The 17,458-nt window shown below is 40.1% G+C and overlaps 1 long non-coding RNA gene across 4 annotated transcripts; it reads left to right on the top strand.

Moving 5' to 3' along the window:
• The first annotated feature begins 49 nt into the window (after positions 1-49).
• On the top strand, positions 50-4,148 carry LOC146601817 (uncharacterized). 4 transcript variants are annotated; one of them, XR_014895037.1, is made up of 3 exons: positions 50-416; positions 532-684; positions 3,372-4,148. It is a non-coding gene; the product is annotated as an uncharacterized LOC146601817 (long non-coding RNA). The 4 variants fall into 4 exon arrangements; XR_014895035.1 differs by adding an exon at positions 1,288-1,438 and having other exon boundaries at positions 50-684; XR_014895036.1 differs by adding an exon at positions 1,253-1,438 and having other exon boundaries at positions 50-684.
• Positions 4,149-17,458: the final 13,310 nt, after the last annotated feature.

Here is a 17,458-nt window from a genome sequence, read left to right as displayed (position 1 = left end):
GCCGGGGGGTGGGGAAGGGAGGCGGGCAGCCGCTCGCGAGATGGCGGGCGGGGCCCGGGCCCGGGCCCGGGCCCGAGGGGCCGCCGTCCGCGGAGCCGCTTCTGCGGGCGGCGGTGGCGCAGTACGGCAGCTGGTGGAGGTGCGGGCGCGCCGGGCGCTGTTTTCCTTCTAATTCTTCGGGCTTTGGGGCTCCTTCCTGGCTCTGTTCGCTGCGAGGACGGCTGAGGGGAATCCTTGCAGCCCCTCAGCCAGCACCTGCTTCCACTAGCAGGGAAAGGTTCCACTAGCTGCGCTTGGGAAAGGTTTTTGTTCAAAAATAAGGGAAGTTCGGAGTGGGGCATGTCCTAGGGGATTGTGCTGACAGGAGCCTGGGAGGTTATGTCGTCTCTTGAGCAAGAGCCACCACAGCGCTCAGGGTAAACCTTCAGTCCTGATGCTGCAAGGATTTGTTTTCATAGACGCTTTGTGTAGAAAACTGAGGCTGCAGCAGCACGCCTGGTTCAGCCCGTTTCCCGTGTGCTCCCCAATTAGCAGAGGAAGCGAGCTTAAAAGCTGGACTCACCTGTGGGCCTGGTTTGATGAAGGCAAATATCAGTGCCTGCTGCTCTGTGATGCGCCATCTCACTAGCGTATTCAGCTGTCGGGCGCCGGCAAGATCGCTGACATCCAGCCGTTATTGCTTGGGTAAGGAGATTGCAGTTCTGCTTCCTCCAAGGCAAAAGCAGCACAGCCTTGAAGACGGGAGTCATGGATAGGAGGCCCTTACTGCTGCCTTTGGCACCCAGGCTGAGAGCTGCTGCTCAGGTGCTGTCTACTGAAATTCTCCCAAACCATGTTGTATGCAGGGAGCAGTCACAGAAATGAACAAAAAGATAAGCGTGGTCCCTGGAGTTTTTCCGTTGCCAGGCTGCTGTGCAGGTCAATCTTGTCAATCCTTGTCATAAGAGAAGGAACAAATTAACTACCAAGTTGACTATATCTGCCAGACTGCTGCCCAAATTAAGTTGCTTTGTCATATCTTTGGGAGGGTGAAATTTCTGATGTTTGGGATTTTGGTTGGTTGGGTAGGTTTGGGGTTTTTTTTGTTGTTTTGTTTCATTCTTCACATTCTACTTTCATTTGAACTGCAGCTGATTAGCCTTAGACTAAATTTGCTCCTAGCACTGGGCACCTCCTCTTTTTTGATCAGTCATAAGCCAGGGTGAATACAGTTGAACATTCATCTCAGAATAAATACTTTATATCCTGTCAGCTCTGTTACAAGTAGTGTTCTTCCTCTGATTCTAGTTTCACTGCTGTAATAATGGATCCTCAAGCTATGTTTCTGGATCTGATGGTGGGAGACACGGCATCTATCAAAGCACAGAAAAAAACATTTCATGACATATTTGAGCACGATTCACTTAACATCCAATCCAAGCGGAAGAACAGCTACAAGGTAAAAAGCTACCTGTATTTGCTGGCATAACTAGGCTAGGCCTAAAACTGAGAAGGTCATCTCTAGCTCCCTCACAGATTTACTACCTGCGTAAATCAGAAAGAACAACCTATGCATTTTAATATTTCTAAAACAAGGAATTTTAGATACTTCATGCTACTCCAGCACTTAGCAGGTTTTAAAAACAGGTTAATCTTACTTCCCTGCTGGTACTGATACCAAATGAACGGTATGTTCAATCCATTCAATAAATTTATACTTAGGATTAGATAATACATTTTTCACACTCTCATCTTTAGGAACTCTCAACAGTAGAAAAACAGCGTTTCCCAGTCCAGTTCTAGTTAGGAACTTTACTGTAGCTCTTCAGCTAGAGTAAATGCTAGGTTGTGCTTTTGGACCAAGGAAATTGGCAGAATAGCCAGAGTATTTCTGCAAAGTGTAGCTTAGCACTCAGTAGTAATTCCACCAGGACATATCATTGTCGAATCCCCTTATAGTCTGGAACAAGCACAAGCTGTCAGCGTAGCATTGTGGCTGGCAGAGACCGTCACCAAATAGAGTCCTGTGATCTGCTGAGCTCCGTGGATCAAGCTCTCAGGACTATATTGGCCACAATCCTTGTGAAATACCAAAGTCATCTAAGAGCGCAAGATTATGTTTCTGCTGAAGGCTTGTTCCATGCACGACCTTTTCAAGATTTATTAGGCTAATTATGTATGCAAATATCTGAATACTTCTGAATGTACACTTAACACTAATGCAATTAATAGTTAAGACAAATGAAATCATATTTCTAAACTTCTAGTCTTTCTAGACTTGTTAGATTTCTAAATCAAAAATAAAGCATGGAATCATAATGAAAGAGATTAATGTTAAAACACATGTAAAGACAAAATTGGTGTAAGTATGGGGGAAGTCAGGGCTGAGATTTTAAAGATGACACCTAAAGTAATAAATGTACAGCAAAATTTAACAGTAGACAGTATGCTACTAAACTTCAGTCAAACTATTAGGGTTTTTTGCTTTTCAAAGTAGCATACTATGCTTGTAAGATTAAGCCAAGTTTTTATTAGTTCATTCTTTAGAAAATTCAGAAGTAAAGCAAGGTGACATAGTACCCTATTATAATTATTGTTTGTTGGAGGGTAGCATGACTAATGTTTGGAGGTTTTTTCATGCTATCTCATACCCATTTGTCGGCAAGGTAAATTATACGATGCTTGGAATTCTGAAGCTAGTTCTGGGTTTAAGTTCTCACAATCCTACTGCCAACTGGCTGCTAGCCTGGYAAGTACTGTGTTCACACTACAGAATTAGGTGTTGTTCCTGTCACTTATTTTGTCGTTGATCACATGGATACATTAAATTGCTAAGCCATATTCATGGTGAACCTTCATTCTAAAATATTTAAGCCAAATTTCAATGCCTCTTCCTTTGAACTTCTTTTTACTTTAATTGTACTTTGTGTGCTCACACATACACAACAACCAGACTCTTCTGAGCAAGAGACTGTCAAAGTGACAAACAAAAAATGCTTCAGAATAAGAAGTAGTTTTGGAGGGGAAAAAAAAGGAGTTAAGGGGTAAATACAAACCATTTTGAAGGAGAGAGAAGGCTGAATGATTATGCTGTCTTTAGTAGTACATTAAAAAGAGAACATTAAATTCAATACTACATGCAATATTTTACTTCACTGGAAATCCAAAAGCAGTACAAAGCTCTGAAAGAGCCGTACCTCAAACACAAGACTGTACAGAATACAAGTTAAAATCACAAATTTGTTCTGTCTTTAAGAGAAAAAAGCAGAATATATATGCTTATAATAAAACAATGCAACCTAGAGAAACACTATAAAAAATGTTGCCCCCAAAACCAAACTATTACAGAGAAATATAGCAGTATCTCATGTTGTAACTCCAGTCCTCCACAGTGGCTGCACAGAGACTGATGAACTCATTGAGTTTTGTGGAAATCAATCATTTGTGGAATGACTGCAGCAAGATAGAGAATCCATGAATACAGAAACAGTGGAAGCTTACCTGTCTTGGAAGAAGAATTTAAACTGATTATGGAAACTGTGATTTTCTCTATAATTTTATATGCACTTAAGGAAATCTGTGAACATTTTCTAGGCTATGAAAATCTAAAAGACCAAAACCAAGAAGGTAAAAATGCCAGATATATTAGTCCARATGTCCAACATACATTAAAGAAAAGCTTACCAGAATTTTGGCCTACTTATTATAAAAGGGTTGTAATTTTAGTTAGAAAAATTATGAAGTATTGAATACTGATATTAATAATCAAAATATTTATTTAATTTTGTTTCAAGAACTATGGAAATACTTCTAATGATTGCAACTTTAAGCAGGTTAGTGTATATGTATATACTTAAAAAAATTGTCAAATTTCAGACATAGCATATAATACGTAAAAAAACAGGTAAGTGGTCTTTTAATAGGATCTGATCATATTAAATTGGGTTTTTTTTTTGATGCTCTTAACTACCTAGCAAGGTGATGCTCCAGAGCCTTACTGATGTCAACAAGTAAAAATATAATACCCAGAAACATTGCTTAATCTCTTCATAGTTTCAACAGTTTGATTCCTATCCACTGATTTCCTTGGTTTGGCATCTGTTCAGTTTCTAATTTATACATACAAATAATTGTGCCAAAAATAAATTTAAAACATTTGATAACACTTAGATATATTTGTACTGGGTTTTGTCTGCAAAATTTATTAAATGTAACTTTTACTGTTATTAATTTTTCCTACAATTCATTACTAGTAAATTTATTCACCTTTGGAAATGAGCTGAAAAAAAACAGCCTTTTGTGCGTAAGATTGTATTTACAAATACATTTTCACCATGTAAAAATGGGATTTATTAAAAAAAAATCAGAGAAGCTTCATTTTTAAGTCAAAGTTTTCAGCTTCCTCCACACACAACTTGTATTTAACATGTGGAATGCCTTAGATCCTGTATTTCTCTTCTGAAGTATAATAATCACAGCAATGGAGCAAACTTGAAAAAAAGTAACACACACAAACAATATTTTCTTGCACCTAAAAAGATGACTTGCTTTGGTTTTTTTAAGCATTCAAATATTTAAACTATTTGAAACATCCATTGGATTTTTCAATATAATAGGAACATAATTAATGATTAAAGCATAAGCATGGAAACAGCAGGCTGCAAGTCAAGCAAATCTCTATTTCCTTGAATTCAGAAAAAAAACACTGAAAAAAGCCTTACCCAATTTACTGTCCTTCATCCATAAATGTTTATTTTTTGAAAATAATTTTCTGCATGTGAAGTTGCTGTGGCATGAATGAAGCTGCAGGTTTATGACTTTGGAGTTTTTATAGATTCATATACTGCTCATTAGCATTTAATATCAAGATATTACCCTAATCTTCTGGTCTGCACGGATAGTTACACAGATAGTCATTTTTTTTCATTTTCCTTAAGATCACTACCACAATAGTTACCTCCACTTAAATCATTTCAGGGTCAGACCATATTAGGATTTATTCGTCAAATCCTACTGTACTTATTTTAAAAAAACAACACAGAATCTAAATCTTCTTGCTGCTAGAGCAAGACTGTGGTTGGCCCATCCTTAGTTGTTGGTTTGTTTTGTTTGTTTTTTTTTWAAAAAAAAGGCAGTAACAAATGTTATTACAACAGGAGAATCCCTGAACTTCACAACTGAGTTTTCTCTGGTTTGTTTTGACTTTTTTGACCTTTTTTATAGCATCACTGAAGAATTTTGTGAATCCTAGTTTTCTCAAATATCCTTATATCAATGTCTGTCAATCTAATAATTCATTACTTTATCTAGACAATGAAAATACCAAGATATTTTTGAAAAAATGGGATATCTTCACAAGAGATTTTAATCCAGTTCTTTCTAATCAGTCTGTTAATTAGAAAACATCCTTATAATTTCCAGTCAGTTGCATATGCCTACATAACCTACAATCTCTTCCTTAAATTCTATTTTAAACTTCTCTATTGTAGATTTTCCAGCCTTCTCGTGTATTGAGTATTATTCAAGTACAGTATAGGACACAAATCCCAGTTCTTCAGTTACTAGTCTGTTTTGCCATATACTCTAAACATATTTGTCTTATTTCTTCCTATATACATATATTTGTTTAAGAATTCATTTACACAGTAACCATTAAATATGCAAAGAAATAGATTCAGATAGTCTGAAGACAACACTGCAATCATTGTATTTATTCTTTCATATTTGCTACCTCTTGAATTTAAGAGCGTCTTGCTAATTCAAGGCTGCCCGTAGAATTCAGGTGGAATTAGGCCAGCTGATCTTGGCCAAGCTGTGCGTAGGTAAGGATTATAATGTGTTTCCCTATGCCAAGGACTTAATTTTTTTTAAGTAAAGGTTGGGATGTTGAGGGGAGGTTAGGGGGACAGGGAAGAATACTTAATTTTAAAAGCTCAAATACAAATAAATGCAAAATAAAAAAAGCATTCTTGATGAAAAAGCAGAAGGAGATACATTGCATGAGAAAGAAAATTAGGTTTATAGCATTTAAGGCCAGAACAAATCATTAGATCATCAACTTTTGCTTCCTTTATAATCACAGGCTCTTCACAGAAACAGTAGGCACAATCTACCGTATGTACAGGTTTCCCAGACATGTCCTCTCATTTCAGCTGCTCAGCTGCTGGTTTGGAGGGGAAAAAAAAAAAAGAGATTTTGGAATCTGTCAGAGCTTTGCAGGTTAGCAGATGTAGTAAGCTCAACAAGGGACCGCAGCAGAAACCATCTGTGCACGCAGAACACACACACAACTCTGAGGCACACGAGTTGTTATGGTGTGCAGAATATGGAGATTATTCTTCCATGCACCAAAAGCCCAATGTGCTCTGAGCCTGTAAGACCATAGGTACTGCCAAATCCAACTACCTGCGCACACGCAATCTTGCCAGCATATGCATATGTACCTGGGCTATCCTAAAAAGGGAAAAAACTGTGGTGACAGCCTGTGGGAATAAAAGAGAAAAGAAGAGGACATGAATTTGAATAACACTAGGAACTTGCCAGCAGCGTGTCAGAAACAAAACTTTGAAGGATTTAAGTGCGGGAGAGCTGTATATAACTGCTGGAGAAGAGAAGCATGGTTTGCAACAGTACTCTAGGCAAATTAGAGAGATGTTGAAATGCTTTGAAGCATTGGATGGAAATTAAGGTGAAATTTAAGCTTGCAAAGAATTATTTTATGAAGATGAGACAACAGAATTCTTCTGATGTGTATTTTTCAAATGTGAACTAACCTATTCACTTTTTCCCGCAAAAAAGTAATTTTATCAAAATGTGTCCATGGGAAGAGTTTAATGCATTTGCTCTTTAATAGATTAAAAAAAAAAAAAAAAAAAAAAAAAAAAAGTTGGGGAGATTAAGTAACATGAAGCAAATAAGACTGAAAAAGCATACAGTTTTGCAGTTTCTTTAAAAATATCACTAATAATTAATTGCAGGAGTAACTTACTAGGGATGTAGTTGATTATCAGTTGAGATCTTTAAATCTGGACTGGATATCTCATGTGAGTTCCCGGCTTGATGCAGAGACTTGCAGTGATAAAGATTCATTTTGGCTTTCAACTCTAGCCTTCTAAGAAGAGTTAAAAAGTAGGAATTTGACAGAAACCCTATGTGCTGTGGAACAGACAAGAAATAAATCAGTGCCTTGAAGTCTGTGTCTGATTTTGGCCTTTTTGCTTAGGAAAATCTTGCAGGCTTCATAGAGGTAATTTAGTGTATAAAATTAGCATATCAAGAGAGCAGTCAGGGAGCAGGAGAGAAGGCAAGGAGTCCCAGGCCAAGGCTATAGGCAGGACTCGCCGTGTCTGGGCAATCCTGGTTACCTTCGCAACTTTATGCGTATTTGTGTGTGCATGATGGGCTTTCAAGCTCAACTCTTTCATGAACAAAGTAGTGCTGAACTTAGGACTGAATAAAGTTAGTTTATTTTATACTACAGGCATTTTTGTGCCCCTTCTTACCATTACTAAATGTTCCTCAGTTATGGCTAAACTGAATTTAAACTTTGGTGAGAAAAGCAACAGAGAGAGAAAATAGCCACCCGTGAGCAGAATGGATGCTTTATATGAGTTTAATGACAAGAAAGGAGTGTGCTAAAATGATTGAAGGCAGACGGATATATAGGGCACCAGAATATTAATACGCTGAGAGATCTATCTTTGTCTAAATTAAATCCTATATTCCTCTCACCTGTGCCATCCAGAGCAAGAGTCCTTTGGTGACTCTTTGTAATCAGTGGTCCATGATGCTATCATTTAGGAAATGAGAAAAACTACAGCTCTAGTCGGAGTACTGTGGAAGCTGGGGTATCCCTTCTAAACACAGGTGGGGGGGAAAATGGCAACCATCAGCACTGCTGTGGTAATATTTACAGCAGTACGTAGCATTTGTTGGAAGATCAGACAGGACAATTTCAAATCTGGAATCAGAATCAAAAAAGCATAAGGGGTAATAGGGCTGAAGCAGCAAGTGCTAAAGAAATCATCAGTGAAGTCACTACAGTGTCTTCTTAGTGTTACAACGCGGTATCCACGCATGGATGGGTACACAGCTCTTACATCCATCCCTGCTGTTTTCACCACTTTCAAATAAAAGTTTCTAACCTCCTTCCGCTACCTCCAGTACGAGCAGAATTGTAGCAGGAGCCTGAGCTGGAACCGGGGAAGGTGATTTGGAGCCAGATGTTCGCAAGCAGGGAAGACCACTCAGGCTGAAGCACATCAGGGTGCTTTCCCTGAGGAAGAGACAGTACCTAATCACCTAGAAATTGTGTCCAAACAGGCACTGCAATCATGGCTCTGCTTTTTACCATCCTTTCGGGAAAATACTGCATCAGCCTTGCTGCAGTTGTGAAAGCTTTAAGGTAGCGCACCCCTCTGAAGAAACAAAGCCAGGGAAGGCTGCCGTGCGGAAGGGTAGTACTTAAAAATAACAGGTTAACATCAGTCAGCTCCAGCTGAACCTCAAAAAATAAGAAAAAAAGTCCATTGTTGAGAGTTACAGATTTCCCCAAACTAAAGCCTGTAAGAATGCTCGTTAACTAACGAGCAGTTCCCGCTAGCTACGCGTACCTGGTTTTACTGTCAGACTTAAGGTCAGCAGCAGAAGAGATGCATTGAATTACAGACTGAAACCCCATCTCAGCCACGAGGAGCAAAGGGAGCGGAGTGGCCGATCGGGGACGTTCTGCCGTTTAGAAGGGCACGAGGGTACAGAAGAGGTATACACTGCTGGCCAAACTCGCATGCATTTAGAGTGGAATAGTTAAAGGCAGCTCTCAAAAACAACTGGTTTGAACAGTCATTTCTTCCCTCTATTTCTAACACTTTTTGCAATGAGAACTGATGTATTTCTCAATAGGTTGCTATAGTTCCGTTTTAAAAATGAAATTCAGATCCATTTCCTGATGATTCTTGTCCTCCTATCTCTGGTCATTTAGTATCTGTGCTTCTTAAGAAACAGTTCTTTGGAGTACTTTTGGTTGTATGAAATTCAAATTTTGTGTCTTAGAGACTGGCACTTGTTTGTAGATTAACTACTAGTTAATCTTTCACTGCTCACTTCAGTTTTTCACTCATGTAAGAAACAAACTTAAAAAATACAGTAAATAGCTTCCTGTTTATTTGTATTTTTTGTTCCACATTAGTAGCAGCAGCTCTTCAGATCAGTTGCCCTGGTAATTCTGCAACACAGTTATTCAAGATAAATTGTTGCAGGTAAAAACACATTTGCCTTAACATCATTTGGATTTTCTCTGATGTAGCAACATAATTGGTAGATAATTGTACCTGAAGTCTCTAGACCATGGAATTAGAAAAGCAGCTCATGGAGACTTCAGGCTAGCAAGATCTTGTAGTTCTCAAAAGAACATAGTTTCATTAAATAAGGGCACCCAGAATTTTAAATATCTGCGCTGGACTTCAGAACCCAGTCATGCTGGAGTGAGTAACGCTGCTGTAACTCCGATGCATCTCTATCAAAGCTTGAGCCCCGCCTTCGACATGGCAATAACCTGGCTCCTCCCGGCCTGTTCACGTGAAACAGCAGTTGTGGCGTATGTTACTACTTGCACGGTCTTGCCCTGGCTTAGAAGCCGGACCGCGAAGCCTAYGTGACGGACAGCCCCAGATCCCAGGAAACGCGCGGAAGAGATTCGTCACCCCACTGCAGAGCTGCTCCGAGCAAAGCTCCCCTGCGCCGCTTCGGTTGCAGCTGTCGGGAACGAGGGGAAGGAGAGGAGAGGAGAGGAGAAGAGAGGGACACAAGCGGACGACTCCTTCCCGCGTGAAGGGGGCCTTATCACGGAAAGGAGAGACAGGGCTTGCTTCAGTAATCCCTGTAAATACTATTGAGATAAAAATTGACTTTGGCTAGCTTTCTGAGCAAAGTAACTGAAGTGCATCCCGAGTTCACAAGAAGTCGTGGACTCCGGTGTCCTTTTCCAGAATCTTACAGCTACCTGTATTTTGGTCATTAACAGAGTGGGTATTTGCTTCGTTGTTTTGAATATTAAATTAGGTAGACACAGCAACACACTGCCGTGGTTTGTGAAAGCATTAGGAATGGTAGCAGCTGTGAGGAAGTCAGTGAATTAATTTCCTATTAGTTGTTAGCTCTTGATGACAGTACATGCTTTCAGAGTGGGTGAAGAGAGGAGCCCTGAATTGTCCAAACGCAGATAAAACAAAGCATTCAGTTTTGTAACAAGTGCTGGTCACTTCTTAAAGAAATATCACATACGGTCTTGGGGCTGTGGATAAACCAAAGGACGGACTGTATCTTAATAGGGCAGTAAGCCCTCCAGAAAGCACAATCTCCGGCACGCAGGGTGAATCAACAGGATGAACTGCAGCCTGGAGACTAGTCAAGCAGATCAGGAAAAGAAGCTTTTTGGCTAGTATAGCCAGTCTGAAATTGTCACCAAGAGAAGGCTTTCTGTTTCTTGAGATTTGAAAGCGCTCTAACTTCCTTTCATTTTTTGAATAAGAAAAAGAGAAAACCCTTTTTTTTATGAACCAAGAGGTATTTCTACTGAAGAGTCTCAAACCAACCTTCTTGTTGTAGAATCATTGCCTGGGATTAAGTTTAGTTTTCCTAATCTGAAAATGTGAATTGGAGAAACAAGGGCAAGGCAAACTCGGAAGAGCCTTGAACAGCAGCATCACACTGTCCAAAATGCAAAGAGCTAATTTGTAGAAGTATTTTTGTAGAGTCTGAAAATTAGTTTCCAGAAAGAGTGGATGAAAATATTTATTTCATTGCTCTTGCCAGCATCACTGAACTTGCATTTATTTACTGCCTAAGGACACAGAAGGGGAGAGGGCTGTTCAGCAACACTTTTCAGAATTATTAGTTGTTCCACTATTCATAAAGCATAATAAATGTTGATTTACATTATCGAAGTTATTACTTGCATCATTTCTTTCTTATCAGTGGATTACATGTTACTAAACATTTAGATAAATACATATTCATGACATGGTAATAATACCATAAAGTGCCTCTATTCAGGTGTCACTTTATGGTTTCAAAATGTACATGTGAAAACATAGTACTTTCAACTTGCCATTCTTCATTTCTCTACCTCCTTCACCCACCTCTCGGGCATTTTGAGAATCATTTTGTCCTCATTAGGACCTAGCATAAATTCTTCTTGTGCTGTGGGGAGTAATCTCCTAGGGCCTGTTCTTGGAAAAAAAAAAAACACTGAAAACAAAAAGAAAAAAAAACAGCTAGTGCACAATTGTGCATTTTATACAAACTTAAACCCCACCAATTTGTTTCGAGAGGCATCTTCCTTGTATTGCATTCCTGTTACTTAACCACACCTCTTATTCTGTAGATCTTACAAAACTGGAACCTGCTTAACAAGTTCAGTTTGGTCTTTTATTACCAACAGGCAACTATAGTTTCCTCTCTCTGCTTGCTACAGTTCAGTTCTTACTACTTCTGAGCTTCACCTCCCGAGCTACACACTCCTCTTTGCACCTTTGATACATTCACTTCTTACTATGCACCTTGCAGAGATCACGACATTGTACGACAGCATTTTGGGTCAAGGGTTTTGTGCTGTAACTTTGCATTTTTAGGTGCTCACAAATTACTCTCCACAGAATTCTCTCGTGACTCAGGTTGATGACTCATTTTCTAATTAAACTTGTGCGTGTATATATGTTAAAAAACAACAACAAAAAAAACAGACAAGTGCTTTTTCAAGAAGAGTGATGGAATGGACTGTTCTCAACGGGAGATGTAACCTTGCATTCCTGTCAGTGTTCTCAGTGATGCAGGCTATTTCTTCCCCTTTTATTTATGGGCTCCATTTTATAGCTTGCTATTGCTTTGATCTGCCAGTTTTCAGATAATGTCTAATGAGATATACGTCAGAAGTGACTAGTTTCTAACAAAATTGACAGCCTTTAAATGTTAATTTTAAATATGCTTAGATATTGCAGTAAAGTGAAATTAGGCTACACAGGACCCAATTGCCTTTCATTTAAAGCAAAATAATTCAGTGTTCAGTGCACAAAAGATAGAAGCTTCCTAAGAGTGAAATCCCAAAATGGGAAATGTACTAGGCAGCAATGATAACAAAATGTGCAAGTGATACTACAAAGTTCTGATCAGGCCATGCAAAAAGCATGCACAGTGAATCATGAAATAATTTGCTTTAGTAAGCAAGGGGACAACAGCTACTGCAAATAGACACCATAGGGCTTTTATCTCCCATTGCGTCATCTTCTTACCAAATTCAAGCTGTCCAGTGTTCTGGCCCTACCTATCTGAAAAGTCAATTTTCTTCCCTATGATCTCCATAACAGACTACAACTTTGTTGATCAAAGTGGGAACTTGTAGATATGAAAGACAGATCTTTCACTTCACTAGCAGGCATCTGCAGAGCTCAGTTGCACAGGAAAGCACTGAACTAACAACCCTCCTTATTAGAGCCCCAGAAGTGCAAACATTTATGTGCATGCTTAACTGTGCGTGTGAATAGCTGCATTGAGCCTCCTATGGCTGCTTATATGCATAAGTTACTCACAGAACTGTTTGCAGGATTTAAGCCAAAATGCAAAACTAATCTCTTAACTTGGCTTCATTACAGTAAGTTCTTCATGAAGATACAGTGTATTTTCAGTGGCCTACGAAGGAGAGTTGGTGTACTGGTTAAAGAAGTCAGGTGTTACAGTAACAACAATCAAGCTTCATTAATAGAGCAAAACAGAAAATGCTTTCAGCTAGGTCTCTTCAAGGGAATATATTTTATCCCAGAAGTTCAGGTTGTTTCTCTATGTGCTCCAGTCTAACAAGATTTTATTCACTCAGTAACTGTATTAAGACCAGGAATGCTAAGCTTTTGCCACATACAGACTTAGAGGTGGTAAAGTTCAGCATTTGGTACAGCTCTTGAGGGTGACTGGGGATACTGCACTATCACAGCAGAGAAAAAAAGTGGGATTTTCCAGCTTTAACTGAGGGCCAAACACAGGACACTCAACAAACAAGTGCTTTGATTTAGTGCTTGTGCTGAAACAGTCACAAAAGTCATATCAGAAAGAGCATGGCCTTTACTGGAGATTATTTAAGATTATTACTAACCACTTCACAGACTTTCTAACTGTCATAACAGGCATAAAATATGCTGAGGGCTCCAGAAGGCCTGCCAGTACATTGCACTGGTTTGCCCTAGCTATGCTGGGTCCCATTTAATGCGTTCCTTGCATTTAACCCTGCTTTTTAGTCCATACAGCATAAGCTACTGTGTTAATTCCTCAGGTAACATTTAAAGAACGTTTGAAGATTGTGCAAAAGACCCTTCTTCGGTGAAGGGCCACAGCAATTGCATCTTGCTTATATAGATGAGGTGCTACTTCTCCTCCCTCAAACATATTTATTAAGGCTGAAAATGATAATTGCATGCAAGCGTATAGGTTTACGTATTCACTCAATTACATCAGATCTTCATTATCCAAAGTCCTTAGCTCCTTGCTCTTCTTTCTTCTCCTCACACTCTCCTTTTTAGTCTATTTTCTTTAATAATTTTTCTCCACTGTAACCATCTCTTTGCTCAGGGGTGCTCTGGTTTTCTCTCTTTGGCTGCAACATGTCAGGTGTTATGCTATAGGAAGAGCTTCATCATTCGGAGCTACTCATGCTATGGGAAAATGCTAGTTGACTAGAGCGCCAGCTAGAGACCCCTTATTTCCAGCCTGAACCTACCGAGAACCCTATAATACAGGAAATGTACTTATCCACAGCTTATTAGAAAGTTTTATTGCACACTGTCATTTTAAATAATTTTTAAACTTACGGTTTGCACTTATGTTACTATAAAAAGCCCTCAGACAGTGAATCCCCTTGCCTTTGGGCTTGTATCTATCAACCCCATCTCATATTTGTCAGTTCTGTTGTGTTACTGTGGTTCAGTCCAAGGCAGCTAGGTTAATATTGTTCTCCAGTTTTACATGCGTCAGGAGAGCTGATGGCTGCAATGAATGTGTATATAAAATTGCACACCGTTAGAAGATTGTTGACACCAGATATTGTGATAAAACTTTGAGAAAGAGAGAGCCAGAGCTTCTGGATGTATGTCTAAATGATAACATCCCAGACACAGCTAGGCTCAGAAGTCAAAATCAGCTGTGCACTGTAGCTCAACTGGGTAATGGGCAGAGGCTTAGAGCACAGGATTTTTCTGTATCAGGGTTTTGGGGAGATTTTCTTTGCAAGTCTACACATGTGCCACATAGTTCATCCTTAAAGAAAGGGCAGTAGCATGTTTCACAAGTGTCTTAAACCTTCACATTCAGAGCATTAAGGGAAAAGAAAGAAGGGATCCTTTCATGGGAATGCTGTCCAAATAAGCGGTTCCCCTTGCAGAACTAAAATACTTTTGATTCAGCTCCTCTCATTCTCCTCTACTTCAGCCCTTGCTCTACCATAGAGATCTTAAATCATTGCACAGTGTAAATGCACTGTCTTCCCCCTTCGATTGACCTTTTCCAAACCTCGTCTTTCTCCATCAGATGCACATAGATTTTTCTTTTCTCCTCAAGTTTCTCTGCTTGCCCTCGCAATTCCATCCCAACTATGCTCTCCACCTTGCTTCCTTCTTTTGCTCTTCCCCTTAAAGCTGTTTTCTCCTCACAATGCAATCTACAGTATGTGTGGGGAGGTAAGGAGTGTTAGAGCTTTCAGTCTCCCAAATCATTTGATATTTGTTTTTCACCTCTATACTCACTTCTTAGGTTCATCTCCAGCAATTTCATTTGAGGCTGTCCAGTTTGGCTCATCTCTCTCAAGCTCTCTGAAAGCAATCTCTGATGTTTTCAGACATATCAAATGCTGGATCCTTTTCCTCCGCTCTCTTTCTTGAAAATTCTTCCTGTGGCTGGTCCTTTATTCTAGTTTTTCTCCTATCTGTTTAATCCTTTCTGTGTATTTCAAGATTTCTCCACCACCACCACACCTCATAGCAGCATGTCTACCCTGTATAGTCTCCTTTAACAAACTCTAGTAGCATCGCACAGACCTGCTCTAATAATCCCTATTTGTCTCCTCCTGCACAAACCAAGGTGTTACTGTTTCTTTCTCCTCATAGTTCCCTGGGCACTAGTTCAAACTCCATTTGGCTTAAACAAGTCATTTCTCCTCCAGTTTTCTTCTAGCACCCACTTTTCCCATCACCGTGGTTGCTGCCACCAGCTGTCACTGATGCCTGTTCCCTTCCACTTCCACTTCTCTAGATGCTCTGATTCAGAGTAGACAGATCTTGCAGATCTCATCTGATAAGCATCAAAGCTTGATCTTCTGAGAATTGTTGTCCATCTCACATCTCATTTCACCTTCACAAATTAAATCTCGTCTTGCTTGTACCCATGAGAGAACAGCTGCCCTCTAGGCTTTTCCAAGTCTCTTCATTCTTCTATTCTCATCTTTCCTCTTGCTGCGCAACTACACAATTACATGTCTGCAGCTTCTGGGTCCTCCACAGTCTCACTTTCATCATGAGATGTAAATTTTTGCATGACTGACCTGTTGTGTCAGCCTTCACTATCCTCTCCAATTTTTAAGGCCAACCATAAGCATGGATTTCTTCCATGCTGCCCCTCAGGCTTGCGAGTTTTCTCCATGATCCTCCCACAGCCATTTCACTATTGCTTATACCTCTCCTTAAAGAGCTTTCCTTCACCATGACGCTTAAAAAATCACTGTTGTCCAGACTGCAGATACTTCATGACTATTTGCTACCACAGAGCAGGATTAAGAGCTCTGCACGCTCCCATCTCTGGCTCCAGGGAGGGGTTTTGCTTTGTACAGCCTCTAACACAACAGGTCCTGGATGAGAAGCCTGAGAGAGGTCCCTAAGCAGCGCGTAACAAAAGCTGCACCTCAAGCAAGCAAATGCCTTAAAAGCTTTCCAGGTCCCACATGACAAGATAAAGACCAAGACCAAGCGGGCAAAGTGGCGGCAGCGGCGATTTGCAGGGCAAAGATGGAACAATTAGCAGGGAATCATTAGCAAAAATGCTACCTCGCTTTGAGGAGATAAGTGCAGTATAAGGGACATTTTTAAGCTAGCCTGGCCCCAAACACAGCAGTGAGGCGGTTGTTTTCTTTAACCTGCTGAGCCCTGAAGCCCTCCGCTGGCCAAGGGTGAGTTACCCTACACAGGGAGCGAGGAGGAGGGATCAGTCTCTCTCCATTCAGAAGCACTGTTTGGACCACTGAAGCTGTCTTTCATCCATACACATACCAGCTAATTATCTTTTAATTTCTAAAGTAAGCTTGTTTAACTACAATTATGAGTAAAAAGGGGCACTCCACAGAAATGAGTGGATAGACTATTGAAAGATCCCATTTTAACAGCCAACTGGAACTATCCTTCCCCTACTGCAAGACTCTCTGCTCCTGCTTTCTAAGCACCCAGCACTCCTCCGCTCTACTTACTCCCCTGCTCATACCTTCCTGCCCACTTCTGTGTTAGTGATTTACAAGCAAGGTCAGAGAAGCAGCTCTTTACTACAGCTAAATAAATAAACAAACATTTTCCCAGACATGCTCAATAATATATGGAAGCTGAGAAACAGCAGACCATGACCCAGCTGAAGCCAGTCAGCCCACATTCCCATCCGAGCCAAGAGACGTGTGTTCAAAGCACATGGTTGCTTTGGGAAGGTATGCAGCTTTTGATTCACAAGCTCCTGCTGAGTCCACGAGCTCCTGCAAAGCTAAAGAAATCCCTTTTTAGGTAATAATGCTCTAGAAAAACATGAAGATATTAAGAAAAAAATCACTGTACAATCATTTCAGGCATTTACACTTTGCAGTTAAACTGTGTTTAGGAGTATGCTATCTCTGCTGTCTCCAGTTTAGAGCTGTGTGGTTGAGAAATGATACTAGTTTAAAATGAGTATAAATAAATGCTATTAACATACAGCATATAAACTTCCTATACTTACTGTGAAACAAGTTAAATAACTTAAGAAGTTGTTATGCACAAAATACACTATATTCTCACTACGACCAAAACATCAAACCCAGGAAAGTCCGAAAGCCCTATCCAGCTGTGACCTCAGTGCTCCTTCTTAAGCACTTATTTTCTAAAAAGGCCTGACACCATTTGGAAGATGACAGATCTGTTCTCTGAGAAATCTCTTTTCAACGGCAAGCGGGAGATACTGGCCAAGTTTGACTCGCAGCAGCGGTGCGTCCATCTGGTGGAACTCTCCCCTTTCTGGTTGGTGTTAGGATTCCTTCAGGGAACATGACCCAGCTTCACTTTACCCACCCTGCCCTCAGTTCCTGCAGCCTGATATCTTACTTTTACTCATGAGTAGGTCCATAACTTACCATCAAGCCATCCTGCTGCAATGCAACCCCTCCAATCACCTATTGGTCCTGCTTGGCTCATACACACCAAAATTGCCACAACAA

Source organism: Rhea americana, unplaced genomic scaffold (genome assembly GCF_003343005.1).
Source record: "Rhea americana isolate MKP2758 unplaced genomic scaffold, rheAme1 scaffold_1, whole genome shotgun sequence".
NCBI classification, from domain to species: domain Eukaryota; kingdom Metazoa; phylum Chordata; class Aves; order Rheiformes; family Rheidae; genus Rhea; species Rhea americana.
The sequence above is the reverse complement of the archived record's forward strand: the minus strand, read 5'-3'. Positions and strand labels throughout refer to the sequence as shown.